We start from the raw sequence: 27,634 nt of genomic DNA, 5'->3' as shown, positions 1-27,634 counted from the left end.
CAAACCTATACATTTTTAAAAACTAGACACCCAGGGAAATTCAGGATGGGGTGACTCGTCTGCCTACCCCCAGGTTTTGTTACCCAGAATCCCTTGCAAAGCTAAAATTATGACAAAAAAAACACATTTTCCTCACATTTCTGTGGTGGAAAGTGCTGGAATCTGCGTGGATCAACAAACTTCCACCCACCCAGCGTTCCCCCAGGTCTCCCGAGAAAAATGGTACCTCACTTGCGTGGGTAGGCATAGTGGCTGCGACACGAAACAGCTCAAAATGCAACGTGGTTGCACTTCAATTTCCCAGTGAAATCTTGTGCTATTTGGACAAAGAGACTACCTTTTGTTTTTGAGTCCTAGCTCTGCCAGCACATAGGGAAACCTAGCAAACCTATACATTTTTGAAAACTAGACACCCAGGGGAATTCAGGATGGGGTGACTCGTCTGCCTACCCCCAGGTTTTGTTACCCAGAATCCCTTGCAAAGCTAAAATTATGACCAAAAAAACACATTTTCCTCACATTTCTGTGGTGGAAAGTGCTGGAATCTGCGTGGATCAACAAACTTCCACCCACCCAGCGTTCCCCCAGGTCTCCCGAGAAAAATGGTACCTCACTTGCGTGGGTAGGCATAGTGGCTGCGACACGAAACAGCTCAAAATGCAACGTGGTTGCACTTCAATTTCCCAGTGAAATCTTGTGCTATTTGGACAAAGAGACTACCTTTTGTTTTTGAGTCCTAGCTCTGCCAGCACATAGGGAAACCTAGCAAACCTATACATTTTTGAAAACTAGACACCCAGGGGAATTCAGGATGGGGTGACTCGTCGGCCTACCCCCAGGTTTTGTTACCCAGAATCCCTTGCAAAGCTAAAATTATGACCAAAAAAACACATTTTCCTCACATTTCTGTGGTGGAAAGTGCTGGAATCTGCGTGGATCAACAAACTTCCACCCACCCAGCGTTCCCCCAGGTCTCCCGAGAAAAATGGTACCTCACTTGCGTGGGTAGTCATAGTGGCTGCGACACGAAACAGCTCAAAATGCAACGTGGTTGCACTTCAATTTCCCATTGAAATCTTGTGCTATTTGGACAAAGAGACTACCTTTTGTTTTTGAGTCCTAGCTCTGCCAGCACATAGGGAAACCTTGCAAACCTATACATTTTTGAAAACTAGACACCCAGGGGAATTCAGGATGGGGTGACTCGTCTGCCTACCCCCAGGTTTTGTTACCCAGAATCCCTTGCAAAGCTAAAATTATGACAAAAAAAACACATTTTCCTCACATTTCTGTGGTGGAAAGTGCTGGAATCTGCGTGGATCAACAAACTTCCACCCACCCAGCGTTCCCCCAGGTCTCCCGAGAAAAATGGTACCTCACTTGCGTGGGTAAGCATAGTGGCTGCGACACGAAACAGCTCAAAATGCAACGTGGTCACAACTCAATTTTTCTGTGAAATTGTGGCCTTTTTGGGCAAAGAGACTACCTTTTGTTTTTGAGTCCTAGCTCTGCCAGCACATAGGGAAACCTTGCAAACCTATATATTTTTGAAAACTAGACACCCAGGGAAATTCAGGATGGGGTGACTCGTCTGCCTACCCCCAGGTTTTGTTACCCAGAATCCCTTGCAAAGCTAAAATTATGACAAAAAAAACACATTTTCCTCACATTTCTGTGGTGGAAAGTGCTGGAATCTGCGTGGATCAACAAACTTCCACCCACCCAGCGTTCCCCCAGGTCTCCCGAGAAAAATGGTACCTCACTTGCGTGGGTAGGCATAGTGGCTGCGACACGAAACAGCTCAAAATGCAACGTGGTCACAACTCAATTTTTCTGTGAAATTGTGGCCTTTTTGGGCAAAGAGACTACCTTTTGTTTTTGAGTCCTAGCTCTGCCAGCACATCGGGAAACCTTGCAAACCTATACATTTTTGAAAACTAGACACCCAGGGGAATTCAGGATGGGGTGACTCGTCTGCCTACCCCCAGGTTTTGTTACCCAGAATCCCTTGCAAAGCTAAAATTATGACAAAAAAAAACACATTTTCCTCACATTTCTGTGGTGGAAAGTGCTGGAATCTGCGTGGATCAACAAACTTCCACCCACCCAGCGTTCCCCCAGGTCTCCCGAGAAAAATGGTACCTCACTTGCGTGGGTAGGCATAGTGGCTGCGACACGAAACAGCTCAAAATGCAACGTGGTTGCACTTCAATTTCCCAGTGAAATCTTGTGTTATTTGGACAAAGAGACTACCTTTTGTTTTTGAGTCCTAGCTCTGCCAGCACATAGGGAAACCTAGCAAACCTATACATTTTTGAAAACTAGACACCCAGGGAAATTCAGGATGGGGTGACTCGTCTGCCTACCCCCAGGTTTTGTTACCCAGAATCCCTTGCAAAGCTAAAATTATGACAAAAAAAACACATTTTCCTCACATTTCTGTGGTGGAAAGTGCTGGAATCTGCGTGGATCAACAAACTTCCACCAACCCAGCGTTCCCCCAGGTCTCCCGAGAAAAATGGTACCTCACTTGCGTGGGTAGGCATAGTGGCTGCGACACGAAACAGCTCAAAATGCAACGTGGTTGCACTTCAATTTCCCAGTGAAATCTTGTGCTATTTGGACAAAGAGACTACCTTTTGTTTTTGAGTCCTAGCTCTGCCAGCACATAGGGAAACCTAGCAAACCTATACATTTTTGAAAACTAGACACCCAGGGGAATTCAGGATGGGGTGACTCGTCTGCCTACCCCCAGGTTTTGTTACCCAGAATCCCTTGCAAAGCTAAAATTATGACAAAAAAAACACATTTTCCTCACATTTCTGTGGTGGAAAGTGCTGGAATCTGCGTGGATCAACAAACTTCCACCCACCCAGCGTTCCCCCAGGTCTCCCGAGAAAAATGGTACCTCACTTGCGTGGGTAGGCATAGTGGCTGCGACACGAAACAGCTCAAAATGCAACGTGGTCACAACTCAATTTTTCTGTGAAATTGTGGCCTTTTTGGGCAAAGAGACTACCTTTTGTTTTTGAGTCCTAGCTCTGCCAGCACATAGGGAAACGTTGCAAACCTATACATTTTTAAAAACTAGACACCCAGGGAAATTCAGGATGGGGTGACTCGTCTGCCTACCCCCAGGTTTTGTTACCCAGAATCCCTTGCAAAGCTAAAATTATGACAAAAAAAACACATTTTCCTCACATTTCTGTGGTGGAAAGTGCTGGAATCTGCGTGGATCAACAAACTTCCACCCACCCAGCGTTCCCCCAGGTCTCCCGAGAAAAATGGTACCTCACTTGCGTGGGTAGGCATAGTGGCTGCGACACGAAACAGCTCAAAATGCAACGTGGTTGCACTTCAATTTCCCAGTGAAATCTTGTGCTATTTGGACAAAGAGACTACCTTTTGTTTTTGAGTCCTAGCTCTGCCAGCACATAGGGAAACCTAGCAAACCTATACATTTTTGAAAACTAGACACCCAGGGGAATTCAGGATGGGGTGACTCGTCTGCCTACCCCCAGGTTTTGTTACCCAGAATCCCTTGCAAAGCTAAAATTATGACCAAAAAAACACATTTTCCTCACATTTCTGTGGTGGAAAGTGCTGGAATCTGCGTGGATCAACAAACTTCCACCCACCCAGCGTTCCCCCAGGTCTCCCGAGAAAAATGGTACCTCACTTGCGTGGGTAGGCATAGTGGCTGCGACACGAAACAGCTCAAAATGCAACGTGGTTGCACTTCAATTTCCCAGTGAAATCTTGTGCTATTTGGACAAAGAGACTACCTTTTGTTTTTGAGTCCTAGCTCTGCCAGCACATAGGGAAACCTAGCAAACCTATACATTTTTGAAAACTAGACACCCAGGGGAATTCAGGATGGGGTGACTCGTCGGCCTACCCCCAGGTTTTGTTACCCAGAATCCCTTGCAAAGCTAAAATTATGACCAAAAAAACACATTTTCCTCACATTTCTGTGGTGGAAAGTGCTGGAATCTGCGTGGATCAACAAACTTCCACCCACCCAGCGTTCCCCCAGGTCTCCCGAGAAAAATGGTACCTCACTTGCGTGGGTAGGCATAGTGGCTGCGACACGAAACAGCTCAAAATGCAACGTGGTCACAACTCAATTTTTCTGTGAAATTGTGGCCTTTTTGGGCAAAGAGACTACCTTTTGTTTTTGAGTCCTAGCTCTGCCAGCACATAGGGAAACCTTGCAAACCTATACATTTTTGAAAACTAGACACCCAGGGGAATTCAGGATGGGGTGACTCGTCTGCCTACCCCCAGGTTTTGTTACCCAGAATCCCTTGCAAATCTAAAATTATGACAAAAAAAACACATTTTCATCACATTTCTGTGGTGGAAAGTGCTGGAATCTGCGTGGATCAACAAACTTCCACCCACCCAGCGTTCCCCCAGGTCTCCCGAGAAAAATGGTACCTCACTTGCGTGGGTAGGCATAGTGGCTGCGACACGAAACAGCTCAAAATGCAACGTGGTTGCACTTCAATTTCCCAGTGAAATCTTGTGCTATTTGGACAAAGAGACTACCTTTTGTTTTTGAGTCCTAGCTCTGCCAGCACATAGGGAAACCTTGCAAACCTATACATTTTTGAAAACTAGACACCCAGGGGAATTCAGGATGGGGTGACTCGTCTGCCTACCCCCAGGTTTTGTTACCCAGAATCCCTTGCAAAGCTAAAATTATGACAAAAAAAACACATTTTCCTCACATTTCTGTGGTGGAAAGTGCTGGAATCTGCGTGGATCAACAAACTTCCACCCACCCAGCGTTCCCCCAGGTCTCCCGAGAAAAATGGTACCTCACTTGCGTGGGTAGGCATAGTGGCTGCGACACGAAACAGCTCAAAATGCAACGTGGTCACAACTCAATTTTTCTGTGAAATTGTGGCCTTTTTGGGCAAAGAGACTACCTTTTGTTTTTGAGTCCTAGCTCTGCCAGCACATAGGGAAACCTTGCAAACCTATATATTTTTGAAAACTAGACACCCAGGGAAATTCAGGATGGGGTGACTCGTCTGCCTACCCCCAGGTTTTGTTACCCAGAATCCCTTGCAAAGCTAAAATTATGACAAAAAAAACACATTTTCCTCACATTTCTGTGGTGGAAAGTGCTGGAATCTGCGTGGATCAACAAACTTCCACCCACCCAGCGTTCCCCCAGGTCTCCCGAGAAAAATGGTACCTCACTTGCGTGGGTAGGCATAGTGGCTGCGACACGAAACAGCTCAAAATGCAACGTGGTCACAACTCAATTTTTCTGTGAAATTGTGGCCTTTTTGGGCAAAGAGACTACCTTTTGTTTTTGAGTCCTAGCTCTGCCAGCACATAGGGAAACCTTGCAAACCTATACATTTTTGAAAACTAGACACCCAGGGGAATTCAGGATGGGGTGACTCGTCTGCCTACCCCCAGGTTTTGTTACCCAGAATCCCTTGCAAAGCTAAAATTATGACAAAAAAAAACACATTTTCCTCACATTTCTGTGGTGGAAAGTGCTGGAATCTGCGTGGATCAACAAACTTCCACCCACCCAGCGTTCCCCCAGGTCTCCCGAGAAAAATGGTACCTCACTTGCGTGGGTAGGCATAGTGGCTGCGACACGAAACAGCTCAAAATGCAACGTGGTTGCACTTCAATTTCCCAGTGAAATCTTGTGCTATTTGGACAAAGAGACTACCTTTTGTTTTTGAGTCCTAGCTCTGCCAGCACATAGGGAAACCTAGCAAACCTATACATTTTTGAAAACTAGACACCCAGGGAAATTCAGGATGGGGTGACTCGTCTGCCTACCCCCAGGTTTTGTTACCCAGAATCCCTTGCAAAGCTAAAATTATGACAAAAAAAACACATTTTCCTCACATTTCTGTGGTGGAAAGTGCTGGAATCTGCGTGGATCAACAAACTTCCACCCACCCAGCGTTCCCCCAGGTCTCCCGAGAAAAATGGTACCTCACTTGCGTGGGTAGGCATAGTGGCTGCGACACGAAACAGCTCAAAATGCAACGTGGTTGCACTTCAATTTCCCAGTGAAATCTTGTGCTATTTGGACAAAGAGACTACCTTTTGTTTTTGAGTCCTAGCTCTGCCAGCACATAGGGAAACCTTGCAAACCTATACATTTTTGAAAACTAGACACCCAGGGGAATTCAGGATGGGGTGACTCGTCTGCCTACCCCCAGGTTTTGTTACCCAGAATCCCTTGCAAAGCTAAAATTATGACAAAAAAAACACATTTTCCTCACATTTCTGTGGTGGAAAGTGCTGGAATCTGCGTGGATCAACAAACTTCCACCCACCCAGCGTTTCCCCAGGTCTCCCGAGAAAAATGGTACCTCACTTGCGTGGGTAGGCATAGTGGCTGCGACACGAAACAGCTCAAAATGCAACGTGGTCACAACTCAATTTTTCTGTGAAATTGTGGCCTTTTTGGGCAAAGAGACTACCTTTGGTTTCTGAGTCCTAGCTCTGCCAGCACATAGGGAAACCTTGCAAACCTATACATTTTTGAAAACTAGACACCCAGGGGAATTCAGGATGGGGTGACTCGTCTGCCTACCCCCAGGTTTTGTTACCCAGAATCCCTTGCAAAGCTAAAATTATGACAAAAAAAACACATTTTCCTCACATTTCTGTGGTGGAAAGTGCTGGAATCTGCGTGGATCAACAAACTTCCACCCACCCAGCGTTCCCCCAGGTCTCCCGAGAAAAATGGTACCTCACTTGCGTGGGTAGGCATAGTGGCTGCGACACGAAACAGCTCAAAATGCAACGTGGTTGCACTTCAATTTCCCAGTGAAATCTTGTGCTATTTGGACAAAGAGACTACCTTTTGTTTTTGAGTCCTAGCTCTGCCAGCACATAGGGAAACCTAGCAAACCTATACATTTTTGAAAACTAGACACCCAGGGGAATTCAGGATGGGGTGACTCGTCTGCCTACCCCCAGGTTTTGTTACCCAGAATCCCTTGCAAAGCTAAAATTATGACAAAAAAAACACATTTTCCTCACATTTCTGTGGTGGAAAGTGCTGGAATCTGCGTGGATCAACAAACTTCCACCCACCCAGCGTTTCCCCAGGTCTCCCGAGAAAAATGGTACCTCACTTGCGTGGGTAGGCATAGTGGCTGGGACACGAAACAGCTCAAAATGCAACGTGGTTGCACTTCAATTTCCCAGTGAAATCTTGTGCTATTTGGACAAAGAGACTACCTTTTGTTTTTGAGTCCTAGCTCTGCCAGCACATAGGGAAACCTAGCAAACCTATACATTTTTAAAAACTAGACACCCAGGGGAATTCAGGATGGGGTGACTCGTCTGCCTACCCCCAGGTTTTGTTACCCAGAATCCCTTGCAAAGCTAACATTATGACAAAAAAAACACATTTTCCTCACATTTCTGTGGTGGAAAGTGCTGGAATCTGCGTGGATCAACAAACTTCCACCCACCCAGCGTTCCCCCAGGGCTCCCGAGAAAAATGGTACCTCACTTGCGTGGGTAGGCATAGTGGCTGCGACACGAAACAGCTCAAAATGCAACGTGGTTGCACTTCAATTTCCCAGTGAAATCTTGTGCTATTTGGACAAAGAGACTACCTTTTGTTTTTGAGTCCTAGCTCTGCCAGCACATAGGGAAACCTAGCAAACCTATACATTTTTGAAAACTAGACACCCAGGGGAATTCAGGATGGGGTGACTCGTCTGCCTACCCCCAGGTTTTGTTACCCAGAATCCCTTGCAAAGCTAAAATTATGACAAAAAAAACACATTTTCCTCACATTTCTGTGGTGGAAAGTGCTGGAATCTGCGTGGATCAACAAACTTCCACCCACCCAGCTTTCCCCCAGGTCTCCCGAGAAAAATGGTACCTCACTTGCGTGGGTAGGCATAGTGGCTGCGACACGAAACAGCTCAAAATGCAACGTGGTCACAACTCAATTTTTCTGTGAAATTGTGGCCTTTTTGGGCAAAGAGACTACCTTTTGTTTTTGAGTCCTAGCTCTGCCAGCACATAGGGAAACGTTGCAAACCTATACATTTTTGAAAACTAGACACCCAGGGAAATTCAGGATGGGGTGACTCGTCTGCCTACCCCCAGGTTTTGTTACCCAGAATCCCTTGCAAAGCTAAAATTATGACAAAAAAAACAAATTTTCCTCACATTTCTGTGGTGGAAAGTGCTGGAATCTGCGTGGATCAACAAACTTCCACCCACCCAGCGTTCCCCCAGGTCTCCCGAGAAAAATGGTACCTCACTTGCGTGGGTAGGCATAGTGGCTGCGACACGAAACAGCTCAAAATGCAACGTGGTTGCACTTCAATTTCCCAGTGAAATCTTGTGCTATTTGGACAAAGAGACTACCTTTTGTTTTTGAGTCCTAGCTCTGCCAGCACATAGGGAAACCTAGCAAACCTATACATTTTTGAAAACTAGACACCCAGGGGAATTCAGGATGGGGTGACTCGTCTGCCTACCCCCAGGTTTTGTTACCCAGAATCCCTTGCAAAGCTAAAATTATGACCAAAAAAACACATTTTCCTCACATTTCTGTGGTGGAAAGTGCTGGAATCTGCGTGGATCAACAAACTTCCACCCACCCAGCGTTCCCCCAGGTCTCCCGAGAAAAATGGTACCTCACTTGCGTGGGTAGGCATAGTGGCTGCGACACGAAACAGCTCAAAATGCAACGTGGTTTCACTTCAATTTCCCAGTGAAATCTTGTGCTATTTGGACAAAGAGACTACCTTTTGTTTTTGAGTCCTAGCTCTGCCAGCACATAGGGAAACCTAGCAAACCTATACATTTTTGAAAACTAGACACCCAGGGGAATTCAGGATGGGGTGACTCGTCTGCCTACCCCCAGGTTTTGTTACCCAGAATCCCTTGCAAATCTAAAATTATGACAAAAAAAACACATTTTCCTCACATTTCTGTGGTGGAAAGTGCTGGAATCTGCGTGGATCAACAAACTTCCACCCACCCAGCGTTCCCCCAGGTCTCCCGAGAAAAATGGTACCTCACTTCCGTGGGTAGGCATAGTGGCTGCGACACGAAACAGCTCAAAATGCAACGTGGTCACAACTCAATTTTTCTGTGAAATTGTGGCCTTTTTGGGCAAAGAGACTACCTTTTGTTTCTGAGTCCTAGCTCTGCCAGCACATAGGGAAACCTTGCAAACCTATACATTTTTGAAAACTAGACACCCAGGGGAATTCAGGATGGGGTGACTCGTCTGCCTACCCCCAGGTTTTGTTACCCAGAATCCCTTGCAAAGCTAAAATTATGACAAAAAAAACACATTTTCCTCACATTTCTGTGGTGGAAAGTGCTGGAATCTGCGTGGATCAACAAACTTCCACCCACCCAGCGTTCCCCCAGGTCTCCCGAGAAAAATGGTACCTCACTTGCGTGGGTAGGCATAGTGGCTGCGACACGAAACAGCTCAAAATGCAACGTGGTTGCACTTCAATTTCCCAGTGAAATCTTGTGCTATTTGGACAAAGAGACTACCTTTTGTTTTTGAGTCCTAGCTCTGCCAGCACATAGGGAAACCTAGCAAACCTATACATTTTTGAAAACTAGACACCCAGGGAAATTCAGGATGGGGTGACTCGTCTGCCTACCCCCAGGTTTTGTTACCCAGAATCCCTTGCAAAGCTAAAATTATGACAAAAAAAACACATTTTCCTCACATTTCTGTGGTGGAAAGTGCTGGAATCTGCGTGGATCAACAAACTTCCACCCACCCAGCGTTCCCCCAGGTCTCCCGAGAAAAATGGTACCTCACTTGCGTGGGTAGGCATAGTGGCTGCGACACGAAACAGCTCAAAATGCAACGTGGTCACAACTCAATTTTTCTGTGAAATTGTGGCCTTTTTGGGCAAAGAGACTACCTTTTGTTTTTGAGTCCTAGCTCTGCCAGCACATAGGGAAACCTTGCAAACCTATACATTTTTGAAAACTAGACACCCAGGGAAATTCAGGATGGGGTGACTCGTCTGCCTACCCCCAGGTTTTGTTACCCAGAATCCCTTGCAAAGCTAAAATTATGACAAAAAAAACACATTTTCCTCACATTTCTGTGGTGGAAAGTGCTGGAATCTGCGTGGATCAACAAACTTCCACCCACCCAGCGTTCCCCTAGGTCTCCCGAGAAAAATGGTACCTCACTTGCGTGGGTAGGCATAGTGGCTGCGACACGAAACAGCTCAAAATGCAACGTGGTCACAACTCAATTTTTCTGTGAAATTGTGGCCTTTTTGGGCAAAGAGACTACCTTTTGTTTCTGAGTCCTAGCTCTGCCAGCACATAGGGAAACCTTGCAAACCTATACATTTTTGAAAACTAGACACCCAGGGGAATTCAGGATGGGGTGACTCGTCTGCCTACCCCCAGGTTTTGTTACCCAGAATCCCTTGCAAAGCTAAAATTATGACAAAAAAAACACATTTTCCTCACATTTCTGTGGTGGAAAGTGCTGGAATCTGCGTGGATCAACAAACTTCCACCCACCCAGCGTTCCCCCAGGTCTCCCGAGAAAAATGGTACCTCACTTGCGTGGGTAGGCATAGTGGCTGCGACACGAAACAGCTCAAAATGCAACGTGGTTGCACTTCAATTTCCCAGTGAAATCTTGTGCTATTTGGACAAAGAGACTACCTTTTGTTTTTGAGTCCTAGCTCTGCCAGCACATAGGGAAACCTAGCAAACCTATACATTTTTGAAAACTAGACACCCAGGGAAATTCAGGATGGGGTGACTCGTCTGCCTACCCCCAGGTTTTGTTACCCAGAATCCCTTGCAAAGCTAAAATTATGACAAAAAAAACACATTTTCCTCACATTTCTGTGGTGGAAAGTGCTGGAATCTGCGTGGATCAACAAACTTCCACCCACCCAGCGTTCCCCCAGGTCTCCCGAGAAAAATGGTACCTCACTTGCGTGGGTAGGCATAGTGGCTGCGACACGAAACAGCTCAAAATGCAACGTGGTTGCACTTCAATTTCCCAGTGAAATCTTGTGCTATTTGGACAAAGAGACTACCTTTTGTTTTTGAGTCCTAGCTCTGCCAGCACATAGGGAAACCTAGCAAACCTATACATTTTTGAAAACTAGACACCCAGGGGAATTCAGGATGGGGTGACTCGTCTGCCTACCCCCAGGTTTTGTTACCCAGAATCCCTTGCAAAACTAAAATTATGACAAAAAAAACACATTTTCCTCACATTTCTGTGGTGGAAAGTGCTGGAATCTGCGTGGATCAACAAACTTCCACCCACCCAGCGTTCCCCCAGGTCTCCCGAGAAAAATGGTACCTCACTTGCGTGGGTAGGCATAGTGGCTGCGACACGAAACAGCTCAAAATGCAACGTGGTTGCACTTCAATTTCCCAGTGAAATCTTGTGCTATTTGGACAAAGAGACTACCTTTTGTTTTTGAGTCCTAGCTCTGCCAGCACATAGGGAAACCTAGCAAACCTATACATTTTTGAAAACTAGACACCCAGGGGAATTCAGGATGGGGTGACTCGTCTGCCTACCCCCAGGTTTTGTTACCCAGAATCCCTTGCAAAGCTAAAATTATGACCAAAAAAACACATTTTCCTCACATTTCTGTGGTGGAAAGTGCTGGAATCTGCGTGGATCAACAAACTTCCACCAACCCAGCGTTCCCCCAGGTCTCCCGAGAAAAATGGTACCTCACTTGCGTGGGTAGGCATAGTGGCTGCGACACGAAACAGCTCAAAATGCAACGTGGTTGCACTTCAATTTCCCAGTGAAATCTTGTGCTATTTGGACAAAGAGACTACCTTTTGTTTTTGAGTCCTAGCTCTGCCAGCACATAGGGAAACCTAGCAAACCTATACATTTTTGAAAACTAGACACCCAGGGGAATTCAGGATGGGGTGACTCGTCTGCCTACCCCCAGGTTTTGTTACCCAGAATCCCTTGCAAAGCTAAAATTATGACAAAAAAAACACATTTTCCTCACATTTCTGTGGTGGAAAGTGCTGGAATCTGCGTGGATCAACAAACTTCCACCCACCCAGCGTTCCCCCAGGTCTCCCGAGAAAAATGGTACCTCACTTGCGTGGGTAGGCATAGTGGCTGCGACACGAAACAGCTCAAAATGCAACGTGGTCACAACTCAATTTTTCTGTGAAATTGTGGCCTTTTTGGGCAAAGAGACTACCTTTTGTTTTTGAGTCCTAGCTCTGCCAGCACATAGGGAAACGTTGCAAACCTATACATTTTTAAAAACTAGACACCCAGGGAAATTCAGGATGGGGTGACTCGTCTGCCTACCCCCAGGTTTTGTTACCCAGAATCCCTTGCAAAGCTAAAATTATGACAAAAAAAACACATTTTCCTCACATTTCTGTGGTGGAAAGTGCTGGAATCTGCGTGGATCAACAAACTTCCACCCACCCAGCGTTCCCCCAGGTCTCCCGAGAAAAATGGTACCTCACTTGCGTGGGTAGGCATAGTGGCTGCGACACGAAACAGCTCAAAATGCAACGTGGTTGCACTTCAATTTCCCAGTGAAATCTTGTGCTATTTGGACAAAGAGACTACCTTTTGTTTTTGAGTCCTAGCTCTGCCAGCACATAGGGAAACCTAGCAAACCTATACATTTTTGAAAACTAGACACCCAGGGGAATTCAGGATGGGGTGACTCGTCTGCCTACCCCCAGGTTTTGTTACCCAGAATCCCTTGCAAAGCTAAAATTATGACCAAAAAAACACATTTTCCTCACATTTCTGTGGTGGAAAGTGCTGGAATCTGCGTGGATCAACAAACTTCCACCCACCCAGCGTTCCCCCAGGTCTCCCGAGAAAAATGGTACCTCACTTGCGTGGGTAGGCATAGTGGCTGCGACACGAAACAGCTCAAAATGCAACGTGGTTGCACTTCAATTTCCCAGTGAAATCTTGTGCTATTTGGACAAAGAGACTACCTTTTGTTTTTGAGTCCTAGCTCTGCCAGCACATAGGGAAACCTAGCAAACCTATACATTTTTGAAAACTAGACACCCAGGGGAATTCAGGATGGGGTGACTCGTCGGCCTACCCCCAGGTTTTGTTACCCAGAATCCCTTGCAAAGCTAAAATTATGACCAAAAAAACACATTTTCCTCACATTTCTGTGGTGGAAAGTGCTGGAATCTGCGTGGATCAACAAACTTCCACCCACCCAGCGTTCCCCCAGGTCTCCCGAGAAAAATGGTACCTCACTTGCGTGGGTAGTCATAGTGGCTGCGACACGAAACAGCTCAAAATGCAACGTGGTTGCACTTCAATTTCCCATTGAAATCTTGTGCTATTTGGACAAAGAGACTACCTTTTGTTTTTGAGTCCTAGCTCTGCCAGCACATAGGGAAACCTTGCAAACCTATACATTTTTGAAAACTAGACACCCAGGGGAATTCAGGATGGGGTGACTCGTCTGCCTACCCCCAGGTTTTGTTACCCAGAATCCCTTGCAAAGCTAAAATTATGACAAAAAAAACACATTTTCCTCACATTTCTGTGGTGGAAAGTGCTGGAATCTGCGTGGATCAACAAACTTCCACCCACCCAGCGTTCCCCCAGGTCTCCCGAGAAAAATGGTACCTCACTTGCGTGGGTAAGCATAGTGGCTGCGACACGAAACAGCTCAAAATGCAACGTGGTCACAACTCAATTTTTCTGTGAAATTGTGGCCTTTTTGGGCAAAGAGACTACCTTTTGTTTTTGAGTCCTAGCTCTGCCAGCACATAGGGAAACCTTGCAAACCTATATATTTTTGAAAACTAGACACCCAGGGAAATTCAGGATGGGGTGACTCGTCTGCCTACCCCCAGGTTTTGTTACCCAGAATCCCTTGCAAAGCTAAAATTATGACAAAAAAAACACATTTTCCTCACATTTCTGTGGTGGAAAGTGCTGGAATCTGCGTGGATCAACAAACTTCCACCCACCCAGCGTTCCCCCAGGTCTCCCGAGAAAAATGGTACCTCACTTGCGTGGGTAGGCATAGTGGCTGCGACACGAAACAGCTCAAAATGCAACGTGGTCACAACTCAATTTTTCTGTGAAATTGTGGCCTTTTTGGGCAAAGAGACTACCTTTTGTTTTTGAGTCCTAGCTCTGCCAGCACATCGGGAAACCTTGCAAACCTATACATTTTTGAAAACTAGACACCCAGGGGAATTCAGGATGGGGTGACTCGTCTGCCTACCCCCAGGTTTTGTTACCCAGAATCCCTTGCAAAGCTAAAATTATGACAAAAAAAAACACATTTTCCTCACATTTCTGTGGTGGAAAGTGCTGGAATCTGCGTGGATCAACAAACTTCCACCCACCCAGCGTTCCCCCAGGTCTCCCGAGAAAAATGGTACCTCACTTGCGTGGGTAGGCATAGTGGCTGCGACACGAAACAGCTCAAAATGCAACGTGGTTGCACTTCAATTTCCCAGTGAAATCTTGTGTTATTTGGACAAAGAGACTACCTTTTGTTTTTGAGTCCTAGCTCTGCCAGCACATAGGGAAACCTAGCAAACCTATACATTTTTGAAAACTAGACACCCAGGGAAATTCAGGATGGGGTGACTCGTCTGCCTACCCCCAGGTTTTGTTACCCAGAATCCCTTGCAAAGCTAAAATTATGACAAAAAAAACACATTTTCCTCACATTTCTGTGGTGGAAAGTGCTGGAATCTGCGTGGATCAACAAACTTCCACCAACCCAGCGTTCCCCCAGGTCTCCCGAGAAAAATGGTACCTCACTTGCGTGGGTAGGCATAGTGGCTGCGACACGAAACAGCTCAAAATGCAACGTGGTTGCACTTCAATTTCCCAGTGAAATCTTGTGCTATTTGGACAAAGAGACTACCTTTTGTTTTTGAGTCCTAGCTCTGCCAGCACATAGGGAAACCTAGCAAACCTATACATTTTTGAAAACTAGACACCCAGGGGAATTCAGGATGGGGTGACTCGTCTGCCTACCCCCAGGTTTTGTTACCCAGAATCCCTTGCAAAGCTAAAATTATGACAAAAAAAACACATTTTCCTCACATTTCTGTGGTGGAAAGTGCTGGAATCTGCGTGGATCAACAAACTTCCACCCACCCAGCGTTCCCCCAGGTCTCCCGAGAAAAATGGTACCTCACTTGCGTGGGTAGGCATAGTGGCTGCGACACGAAACAGCTCAAAATGCAACGTGGTCACAACTCAATTTTTCTGTGAAATTGTGGCCTTTTTGGGCAAAGAGACTACCTTTTGTTTTTGAGTCCTAGCTCTGCCAGCACATAGGGAAACGTTGCAAACCTATACATTTTTAAAAACTAGACACCCAGGGAAATTCAGGATGGGGTGACTCGTCTGCCTACCCCCAGGTTTTGTTACCCAGAATCCCTTGCAAAGCTAAAATTATGACAAAAAAAACACATTTTCCTCACATTTCTGTGGTGGAAAGTGCTGGAATCTGCGTGGATCAACAAACTTCCACCCACCCAGCGTTCCCCCAGGTCTCCCGAGAAAAATGGTACCTCACTTGCGTGGGTAGGCATAGTGGCTGCGACACGAAACAGCTCAAAATGCAACGTGGTTGCACTTCAATTTCCCAGTGAAATCTTGTGCTATTTGGACAAAGAGACTACCTTTTGTTTTTGAGTCCTAGCTCTGCCAGCACATAGGGAAACCTAGCAAACCTATACATTTTTGAAAACTAGACACCCAGGGGAATTCAGGATGGGGTGACTCGTCTGCCTACCCCCAGGTTTTGTTACCCAGAATCCCTTGCAAAGCTAAAATTATGACCAAAAAAACACATTTTCCTCACATTTCTGTGGTGGAAAGTGCTGGAATCTGCGTGGATCAACAAACTTCCACCCACCCAGCGTTCCCCCAGGTCTCCCGAGAAAAATGGTACCTCACTTGCGTGGGTAGGCATAGTGGCTGCGACACGAAACAGCTCAAAATGCAACGTGGTTGCACTTCAATTTCCCAGTGAAATCTTGTGCTATTTGGACAAAGAGACTACCTTTTGTTTTTGAGTCCTAGCTCTGCCAGCACATAGGGAAACCTAGCAAACCTATACATTTTTGAAAACTAGACACCCAGGGGAATTCAGGATGGGGTGACTCGTCGGCCTACCCCCAGGTTTTGTTACCCAGAATCCCTTGCAAAGCTAAAATTATGACCAAAAAAACACATTTTCCTCACATTTCTGTGGTGGAAAGTGCTGGAATCTGCGTGGATCAACAAACTTCCACCCACCCAGCGTTCCCCCAGGTCTCCCGAGAAAAATGGTACCTCACTTGCGTGGGTAGGCATAGTGGCTGCGACACGAAACAGCTCAAAATGCAACGTGGTCACAACTCAATTTTTCTGTGAAATTGTGGCCTTTTTGGGCAAAGAGACTACCTTTTGTTTTTGAGTCCTAGCTCTGCCAGCACATAGGGAAACCTTGCAAACCTATACATTTTTGAAAACTAGACACCCAGGGGAATTCAGGATGGGGTGACTCGTCTGCCTACCCCCAGGTTTTGTTACCCAGAATCCCTTGCAAATCTAAAATTATGACAAAAAAAACACATTTTCATCACATTTCTGTGGTGGAAAGTGCTGGAATCTGCGTGGATCAACAAACTTCCACCCACCCAGCGTTCCCCCAGGTCTCCCGAGAAAAATGGTACCTCACTTGCGTGGGTAGGCATAGTGGCTGCGACACGAAACAGCTCAAAATGCAACGTGGTTGCACTTCAATTTCCCAGTGAAATCTTGTGCTATTTGGACAAAGAGACTACCTTTTGTTTTTGAGTCCTAGCTCTGCCAGCACATAGGGAAACCTTGCAAACCTATACATTTTTGAAAACTAGACACCCAGGGGAATTCAGGATGGGGTGACTCGTCTGCCTACCCCCAGGTTTTGTTACCCAGAATCCCTTGCAAAGCTAAAATTATGACAAAAAAAACACATTTTCCTCACATTTCTGTGGTGGAAAGTGCTGGAATCTGCGTGGATCAACAAACTTCCACCCACCCAGCGTTCCCCCAGGTCTCCCGAGAAAAATGGTACCTCACTTGCGTGGGTAGGCATAGTGGCTGCGACACGAAACAGCTCAAAATGCAACGTGGTCACAACTCAATTTTTCTGTGAAATTGTGGCCTTTTTGGGCAAAGAGACTACCTTTTGTTTTTGAGTCCTAGCTCTGCCAGCACATAGGGAAACCTTGCAAACCTATATATTTTTGAAAACTAGACACCCAGGGAAATTCAGGATGGGGTGACTCGTCTGCCTACCCCCAGGTTTTGTTACCCAGAATCCCTTGCAAAGCTAAAATTATGACAAAAAAAACACATTTTCCTCACATTTCTGTGGTGGAAAGTGCTGGAATCTGCGTGGATCAACAAACTTCCACCCACCCAGCGTTCCCCCAGGTCTCCCGAGAAAAATGGTACCTCACTTGCGTGGGTAGGCATAGTGGCTGCGACACGAAACAGCTCAAAATGCAACGTGGTCACAACTCAATTTTTCTGTGAAATTGTGGCCTTTTTGGGCAAAGAGACTACCTTTTGTTTTTGAGTCCTAGCTCTGCCAGCACATAGGGAAACCTTGCAAACCTATACATTTTTGAAAACTAGACACCCAGGGGAATTCAGGATGGGGTGACTCGTCTGCCTACCCCCAGGTTTTGTTACCCAGAATCCCTTGCAAAGCTAAAATTATGACAAAAAAAAACACATTTTCCTCACATTTCTGTGGTGGAAAGTGCTGGAATCTGCGTGGATCAACAAACTTCCACCCACCCAGCGTTCCCCCAGGTCTCCCGAGAAAAATGGTACCTCACTTGCGTGGGTAGGCATAGTGGCTGCGACACGAAACAGCTCAAAATGCAACGTGGTTGCACTTCAATTTCCCAGTGAAATCTTGTGCTATTTGGACAAAGAGACTACCTTTTGTTTTTGAGTCCTAGCTCTGCCAGCACATAGGGAAACCTAGCAAACCTATACATTTTTGAAAACTAGACACCCAGGGAAATTCAGGATGGGGTGACTCGTCTGCCTACCCCCAGGTTTTGTTACCCAGAATCCCTTGCAAAGCTAAAATTATGACAAAAAAAACACATTTTCCTCACATTTCTGTGGTGGAAAGTGCTGGAATCTGCGTGGATCAACAAACTTCCACCCACCCAGCGTTCCCCCAGGTCTCCCGAGAAAAATGGTACCTCACTTGCGTGGGTAGGCATAGTGGCTGCGACACGAAACAGCTCAAAATGCAACGTGGTTGCACTTCAATTTCCCAGTGAAATCTTGTGCTATTTGGACAAAGAGACTACCTTTTGTTTTTGAGTCCTAGCTCTGCCAGCACATAGGGAAACCTTGCAAACCTATACATTTTTGAAAACTAGACACCCAGGGGAATTCAGGATGGGGTGACTCGTCTGCCTACCCCCAGGTTTTGTTACCCAGAATCCCTTGCAAAGCTAAAATTATGACAAAAAAAACACATTTTCCTCACATTTCTGTGGTGGAAAGTGCTGGAATCTGCGTGGATCAACAAACTTCCACCCACCCAGCGTTCCCCCAGGTCTCCCGAGAAAAATGGTACCTCACTTGCGTGGGTAGGCATAGTGGCTGCGACACGAAACAGCTCAAAATGCAACGTGGTTGCACTTCAATTTCCCAGTGAAATCTTGTGCTATTTGGACAAAGAGACTACCTTTTGTTTTTGAGTCCTAGCTCTGCCAGCACATAGGGAAACCTAGCAAACCTATACATTTTTGAAAACTAGACACCCAGGGGAATTCAGGATGGGGTGACTCGTCTGCCTACCCCCAGGTTTTGTTACCCAGAATCCCTTGCAAAGCTAAAATTATGACAAAAAAAACACATTTTCCTCACATTTCTGTGGTGGAAAGTGCTGGAATCTGCGTGGATCAACAAACTTCCACCCACCCAGCGTTCCCCCAGGTCTCCCGAGAAAAATGGTACCTCACTTGCGTGGGTAGGCATAGTGGCTGCGACACGAAACAGCTCAAAATGCAACGTGGTCACAACTCAATTTTTCTGTGAAATTGTGGCCTTTTTGGGCAAAGAGACTACCTTTTGTTTTTGAGTCCTAGCTCTGCCAGCACATAGGGAAACCTTGCAAACCTATACATTTTTGAAAACTAGACACCCAGGGAAATTCAGGATGGGGTGACTCGTCTGCCTACCCCCAGGTTTTGTTACCCAGAATCCCTTGCAAAGCTAAAATTATGACAAAAAAAACACATTTTCCTCACATTTCTGTGGTGGAAAGTGCTGGAATCTGCGTGGATCAACAAACTTCCACCCACCCAGCGTTCCCCCAGGTCTCCCGAGAAAAATGGTACCTCACTTGCGTGGGTAGGCATAGTGGCTGTGACACGAAACAGCTCAAAATGCAACGTGGTTGCACTTCAATTTCCCAGTGAAATCTTGTGCTATTTGGACAAAGAGACTACCTTTTGTTTTTGAGTCCTAGCTCTGCCAGCACATAGGGAAACCTGGCAAACCTATACATTTTTGACAACTAGACACCCAGGGGAATTCAGGATGGGGTGACTCGTCTGCCTACCCCCAGGTTTTGTTACCCAGAATCCCTTGCAAAGCTAAAATTATGACAAAAAAACACATTTTCCTCACATTTCTGTGGTGGAAAGTGCTGGAATCTGCGTGGATCAACAAACTTCCACCCACCCAGCGTTCCCCCAGGTCTCCCGAGAAAAATGGTACCTCACTTGCGTGGGTAGGCATAGTGGCTGCGACACGAAACAGCTCAAAATGCAACGTGGTCACAACTCAATTTTTCTGTGAAATTGTGGCCTTTTTGGGCAAAGAGACTACCTTTTGTTTTTGAGTCCTAGCTCTGCCAGCACATAGGGAAACCTTGCAAACCTATACATTTTTTAAAACTAGACACCCAGGGGAATTCAGGATGGGGTGACTCGTCTGCCTACCCCCAGGTTTTGTTACCCAGAATCCCTTGCAAAGCTAAAATTATGACAAAAAAAACACATTTTCCTCACATTTCTGTGGTGGAAAGTGCTGGAATCTGCATGGATCAACAAACTTCCACCCACCCAGCGTTCCCCCAGGTCTCCCGAGAAAAATGGTACCTCACTTGCGTGGGTAGGCATAGTGGCTGCGACACGAAACAGCTCAAAATGCAACGTGGTTGCACTTCAATTTCCCAGTGAAATCTTGTGCTATTTGGACAAAGAGACTACCTTTTGTTTTTGAGTCCTAGCTCTGCCAGCACATAGGGAAACCTTGCAAACCTATACATTTTTGAAAACTAGACACCCAGGGGAATTCAGGATGGGGTGACTCGTCTGCCTACCCCCAGGTTTTGTTACCCAGAATCCCTTGCAAAGCTAAAATTATGACAAAAAAACCACATTTTCCTCACATTTCTGTGGTGGAAAGTGCTGGAATCTGCGTGGATCTACAAACTTCCACCCACCCAGCGTTCCCCCAGGTCTCCCGAGAAAAATGGTACCTCACTTGCGTGCGTAGGCATAGTGGCTGCGACACGAAACAGCTCAAAATGCAACGTGGTTGCACTTCAATTTCCCAGTGAAAGCTTGTGCTATTTGGACAAAGAGACTACCTTTTGTTTTTGAGTCCTAGCTCTGCCAGCACATAGGGAAACCTAGCAAACCTATACATTTTTGAAAACTAGACACCTAGGGAAATTCAGGATGGGGTGACTCGTCTGCCTACCCCCAGGTTTTGTTACCCAGAATCCCTTGCAAAGCTAAAATTATGACAAAAAAAAACCCATTTTCCTCACATTTCTGTGGTGGAAAGTTCTGGAATCTGCGTGGATTAACAAATTTCCACCCCCCCAGCGTTCCCCCAGGTCTCCTGAGAAAAATGATACCTCACTTGCGTGGGTAGGCATAGTGGCTGCAACACGAAACAGCGCAAAACGCAACGCGGTTGCACCTCAATTTCCCAGTGAAATCTTGTGCTATTTGGACAAAGAGACTACCTTTTGTTTTTGAGTCCTAGCTCTGCCAGCACATAGGTAAACCTAGCAAACCTATACATTTTTGAAAACTAGACACCCAGGGAAATTCAGGATGGGGTGACTCGTCTGCCTACCCCCAGGTTTTGTTACCCAGAATCCCTTGCAAAGCTAAAATTATGACAAAAAAAACACATTTTCCTCACATTTCTGTGGTGGAAAGTTCTGGAATCTGCGTGGATTAACAAATTTCCACCCACCCAGCGTTCCCCCAGGTCTCCTGAGAAAAATGATACCTCACTTGCGTGGGTAGGCATAGTGGCTGCAACACGAAACAGCGCAAAACGCAACGCGGTTGCACCTCAATTTCCCAGTGAAATCTTGTGCTATTTGGACAAAGAGACTACCTTTTGTTTTTGAGTCCTAGCTCTGCCAGCACATAGGTAAACCTAGCAAACCTATACATTTTTGAAAACTAGACACCCAGGGGAATTCAGGATGGGGTGACTCGTCTGCCTACCCCCAGGTTTTGTTACCCAGAATCCCTTGCAAAGCTAAAACTATGACAAAAAAAACACATTTTCCTCACATTTCTGTGGTGGAAAGTTCTGGAATCTGCGTGGATTAACAAATTTCCACCCACCCAGCGTTCCCCCAGGTCTCCTGAGAAAAATGATACCTCACTTGCGTGGGTAGGCATAGTGGCTGCAACACGAAACAGCGCAAAACGCAACGTGGTCACAACTCAATTTTTCTGTGAAATTGTGGCCTTTTTGGGCAAAGAGACTACCTTTTGTTTTTGAACCCTAGCTCTGCCGGCACCCAGGGAAACCTAGCAAACCTATATATTTTTGAAAAGTAGACACCCAGGGGAATTCAGGATGGGGTGACTCGACTGCCTACCCCCAGGTTCTCTTACCCAGAATCCCTTGCAAAGCTAAGAAATCAGAAAAAAAACACATTTTCCTCACATTTCTGTGGTGGAAAGTTCCGGAATCTGCGTGGATCAACAAATTTCCACCCACCCAGCGTTCCCCAAGGTCTCCCGAGAAAAATGGTACCTCACTTGCGTGGGTAGGCATAGTGGCTGCGAAAGGAAATGGTTCAAATTGTACGGTGGTGAATTTACAATACCAAATTGCTAAACAACCTTCATTTTGGGGGAGGGGCACCTGAGTTTTTGGCCCGGGGCTCGGTGGTATTCTTTGGAAAGTACCAAACCCAAACAGATCTGAAAAGTAGACCCCCGGGGGAGTCCAGGGAGGTATGGCATGCGTGGGTCCCCGAACGTTTTCCTACCCAGACCACCTTGCAAACCTTAAAATTAGGTAAAATAATCACTTTTCCAAACTTTTTTGCGTGGGATCACCGTGCCGGCAAAAATGTCCTACCACCCAGCGCTCCCCCTGTTCTCCCGAGTAAAAGGATACCTCACTTGTGTGGGTGCCCCAAAGCAGAACAGGCCAAAAATGAATGTTGAAAAAAGTAGTATTTCAGTGTTGCAAATTAAGCCCCCCTGCCTTAGTCACAGGCCTTTGGCCCACCCACACAAGTGAGGTATCATTTTACTCGGGAGAACAAGGGGAACGCAGGGTGTTAGGACATTTGTGCCGACACGGCGATCCCACGCAAAAATGTATGGAAAACTGTTGTTTAACCTAAATTTATGGTTTGCAGGGATTTCTGGGTAGGAAAACATTGGGGGACCCACGCATGCCATACCTCCCCAGATTACCCCGGGTGTCTAGTTTTCAGAAATGTTTGGGTTTGGTAGTTACCAAAGATGCCCGCCGAGCCCCGGTCCAATAACTCAGTCCCCCCCCCCTAAAAAAAGAAGGTAATCTTGCTATTGGTTATTGTAATGTCTCCACCGTACGATTTGGACCTTTTCCTGTTGCTGCCACTATGCCTACCCACGCAAGTGAGGTACCATTTTTATCGGGAGACCTGGGGGAACGCAGGGTGGGAGGAAATTTGTGTGAGCCCAGTGACGCCACGCTTTCCCACGCAAAAAAAGTGTGTAAAAAATGATCTTTCCAGCAAAAATTGAGGTTTGCAAGGGATTCTGGGTAAAGGAACGTTGGAGGATCCACGCAAGCCATACCTCCTTGGAAGCCCCCGGGTGTCTACTTGTCAAAAATGTGTAGGTTTGGTAGGTTTCCCTACATGGCCGCCTCGCACGGGGCCAAAAACCCAGGTAACCCCTCTTGCAAAAGCTGGTGGTATTCACATTGAATACCACCAGCTTTTGAAAGAGAGGTTACCTGGGTTTTTGGCCCCGTGCGAGGCGGCCATGTGGGGAAACCTACTAAACCCACACATTTCTGAAAAGTAGACACCCAGGGGCTTCCAAGGAGGTATGGCTTGCGTGGATCCTCCAACGTTCCTTTACCCAGAATCCCTTGCAAACCACAATTTTTGCTGGAAAAATCAGTTTTTACACACTTTTTTTGCGTGGGAAAGCGTGGCGTCACTGGGCTCACACAAATTTCCTCCCACCCAGCGTTCCCCCAGGTCTCTCCGAGAAAAATGGTACCTCACTTGCGTGGGTAGGCATAGTGGCTGCGAAAGGAAATGGTTCAAATTGTACGGTGGTGAATTTACAATACCAAATTGCTAAACAACCTTCATTTTGGGGGGGGGGCACCTGAGTTTTTGGCCCGGGGCTCGGTGGTATTCTTTGGAAAGTACCAAACCCAAACAGATCTGAAAAGTAGACCCCCGGGGGAGTCCAGGGAGGTATGGCATGCGTGGGTCCCCGAACGTTTTCCTACCCAGACCACCTTGCAAACCTTAAAATTAGGTAAAATAATCACTTTTCCAAACTTTTTTGCGTGGGATCACCGTGCCGGCAAAAATGTCCTACCACCCAGCGCTCCCCCTGTTCTCCCGAGTAAAAGGATACCTCACTTGTGTGGGTGCCCCAAAGCAGAACAGGCCAAAAATGAATGTTGAAAAAAGTAGTATTTCAGTGTTGCAAATTAAGCCCCCCTGCCTTAGTCACAGGCCTTTGGCCCACCCACACAAGTGAGGTATCATTTTACTCGGGAGAACAAGGGGAACGCAGGGTGGTAGGACATTTGTGCCGACACGGCGATCCCACGCAAAAATGTATGGAAAACTGTTTTTTTAACCTAAATTTATGGTTTGCAGGGATTTCTGGGTAGGAAAACATTGGGGGACCCACGCATGCCATACCTCCCCGGGTGTCTAGTTTTCAGAAATGTTTGGGTTTGGTAGTTACCAAAGATGCCCGCCGAGCCCCGGTCCAATAACTCAGTCCCCCCCCCCTAAAAAAAGAAGGTAATCTTGCTATTGGTTATTGTAATGTCTCCACCGTACGATTTGGACCTTTTCCTGTTGCCGCCACTATGCCTACCCACGCAAGTGAGGTACCATTTTTATCGGGAGACCTGGGGGAACGCAGGGTGGGAGGAAATTTGTGTGAGCCCAGTGACGCCACGCTTTCCCACGCAAAAAAAGTGTGTAAAAAATGATCTTTCCAGCAAAAATTGAGGTTTGCAAGGGATTCTGGGTAAAGGAACGTTGGAGGATCCACGCAAGCCATACCTCCTTGGAAGCCCCTGGGTGTCTACTTGTCAGAAATGTGTGGGTTTGGTAGGTTTCCCTACATGGCCGTCTCGCACGGGGCCAAAAACCCAGGTAACCTCTCTTGCAAAAGCTGGGGCTATTGAATGTCAATAGCACCAGCTTTTGAAAGAGGGGTTAACTGGGTTTTTGGCCCCGTGCGAGACGGCCATGTAGGGAAACCTACTAAACCCACACATTTCTGAAAAGTAGACACCCAGGGGCTTCCAAGGAGGTATGGCTTGCGTGGATCCTCCAACGTTCCTTTACCCAGAATCCCTTGTAAACCTCAATTTTTGCTGGAAAAATCAGTGTTTACATACTTTTTTTGCGTGGGAAAGCGTGGCGTCACTGGGCTCACACAAATTTCCTCCCACCCAGCGTTCCCCCAGGTCTCCCGATAAAAATGGTACCTCACTTGCGTGGGTAGGCATAGTGGCTGCAAAAGGAAACGGTCCAAATTGTACGGTGGCGAATTAAGTTTTCAATTTGAGAGCGTGTGATTCAAGGAAATTTTGACCGACAATTTCAAGTTTGCAGGAGATTGTGGAAAAAAATCAATAAAATTCACCAGAAAGACATGACCATATACTTCCATGGTTTAACAATAAAATCTAAATTTAGTAAGTTATTTATAGCTATAATGTACACCGTAACAGAGTTACTCAAAAGTCAAACATTCAAGCACGGCTAACTATTCCTCAAAGACACACACATACAGGTTGGATTTGGCACGAGGGCGAGTGATGGTTCAGTACATAAAATGTTATTAACAAGATATTTCTAAAAATGAAATGCTCTGTCAATAAATAAATGCATAAAAACCAAACCAGTGACTCCCAACTCGTGAGCTGTAAAGCCACGACAAGGCACCAACCGTTTTACAGGCCATTCACGCACCTTTCATACCTGTTACACACCAGACCATTGACACCATCCGGAAGGAAAAGCAACACATTACAACATTCACAAAAGGGACAAGGTACACCCTACTTCTAAAAGGGAAAACAAAAACAAATATTACTGGACAGCCATCTAAACCGCAAACACACACACATACTGGTTGGATTTGGCACGAGGATGAGTGATGATTCAGTACATACAATTTTATTTGCAAGTAATTTCACAAAAATGAAATACACTGCGTATAATTGAAAGTATGATAAACTGAACCACTGACTCACAGCTCGTGAGCTGTAAAGCCACGTCAAGGCACCAACCTCTTTACAGGCCATTCATACACCTTTCGCACGTGTGACACATACAAAACATTCACGCCGCCAGCCGCGGACCCATCACATTACAACACTCACACCAGCAGACAGCGCCATTCAAGGGCCCATCACTTTCACACACCCATATATCTGCCACAGCAACTACACAAAATGATGGACTGCGTAGAGTGTCACCAAACTAGCAGTGTATGTAGTGACCAACAGAAAGTTAGTACACTCACACCGCCAGCCGAGCGCCAGACCACCCACACCACCATCCAAGCACCAAACCATGCACACAGCCAGCCAAACATCACTCAGCGCACACAGACAGCCAAGTACCACACCACGCACACCGCCAGCCAAGTACCACTCCACGCACACCGCCAGCCAAGAACCACTCCAAGCACACCGCAAGCAAAGCGCCACTCCACGCACACCGCCAGCCAAGCACCACTCCGTGCACAGACAGCCAAGTACCACTCCACGCTCACCATCCAGCCAAGCGCCACTCCACACACACCGCCAGCCAAACACCACTCGACACACACCGCCAGCCAAGCAGTACTCCATGCACAGACAGCCAAGTACCACTCCATGCACACCATCCAGCCATGCGCCACTCCACACACACCGCCAGCCAAGCACCACACCGCAAGCCAAGCACCACTCCACGCACACCATCCAGCCAAGCGCCACTCCACGCACACCATCCAGCCAAGCGCCACTCCACACACACCGCCAACCAAACACCATTCCTTGCACTCCACCAGCCAAGCACCATACACTCACACTGCCAGCCAAGCACCTAACCATGCACTCCGCCTGCCAAACAAAAATCCACACACACCACCCGCAAAACACCAAACCATGCACTCTGCCAGGGAGGCACCAATCCACACACACCTCCAGCCAAGCGCCAGTCTACGCACACCGCCATCCAAGCGCCAGCCTGCACACACCACAATCACATTTAGAATTATTCTTTTCAAAAAAACACTAAACAAATGGAAATACCTACAAATCAACTTACACAAATTCTAAAACCAAACACATTGCACTAAAGCCAAACCTTGAAACAAACCAAATTTTTTTACAGAATACAGACCAGGCAATTCACTTCACAGCTCATTAAAACTCCCAATACTTCTTTTTCGTGTGGTATGATTTGAAACATGCTGACAGACACAATCCAGGCTTAGAAGGACAGTCAGGGCAGTACATACGAGACTCCTTCCGCACGCCTCTACGCCAACAGACTCTGCATCTTCTAGTCGGAAAGTCTTTTGCGGTAGTGGGAGGAATGAATTCAGCAAAGTGGCGATCTTTCAATCTAGCCACCTCCTCCACCACTCCAAATCTAGGAACACTTGCCTGCTCCACTAGTACAAGGCTGGCTATTACAGACTCCTGAAACTTAACAAAAGGCATCTTCGACTCAGGACAAGACTTCTGGAACACAACAAAAGCATTGAAGGATGCCAAATGGAAAAGATGAATAGCCAATTTCTTGTACCAAACGTAAGCCTTTCGAATAGCATCATAAGGTTCCAACCTCTGATCTACTCGGTCAACACCACCCATGTACTTATTGTAATCTAGAATGCACACAGGTTTGCGCACTTCAGCAACCTGACCCCAAACAGGCTAAGGTACAGTACTTTCGTCATGGATAGTAGTCAGCATGTACACATCTCTCTTGTCTGAAAACTTCACAGCCAGAAGCTCCCCACATCGCAATGCAGTAGACTGTCCCCTCACAAGCCTTTTGCAAACAAGTTCCTTTGGGAAACCTTTCCGGTTACTGCGCATTGTGCCACAAGCAACAGTGCC

General features: G+C 46.5%; 1 protein-coding gene across 1 annotated transcript in view; it reads right to left on the bottom strand.

Annotated features, from left to right (window-relative positions):
• The window catches only part of LOC147663518 (uncharacterized), a 73,941-nt gene that overhangs the window by 14,957 nt on the left and 31,350 nt on the right, over window positions 1-27,634 (bottom strand). The gene's annotated exons all lie outside the window — the stretch shown is intronic.

Source organism: Lissotriton vulgaris, unplaced genomic scaffold, assembly GCF_964263255.1.
Source record: "Lissotriton vulgaris unplaced genomic scaffold, aLisVul1.2 SCAFFOLD_6126, whole genome shotgun sequence".
NCBI lineage: Eukaryota > Metazoa > Chordata > Amphibia > Caudata > Salamandridae > Lissotriton > Lissotriton vulgaris.
Note: the sequence above shows the minus strand (reverse complement) of the source record. Positions and strands in the feature narration are given on the sequence as shown.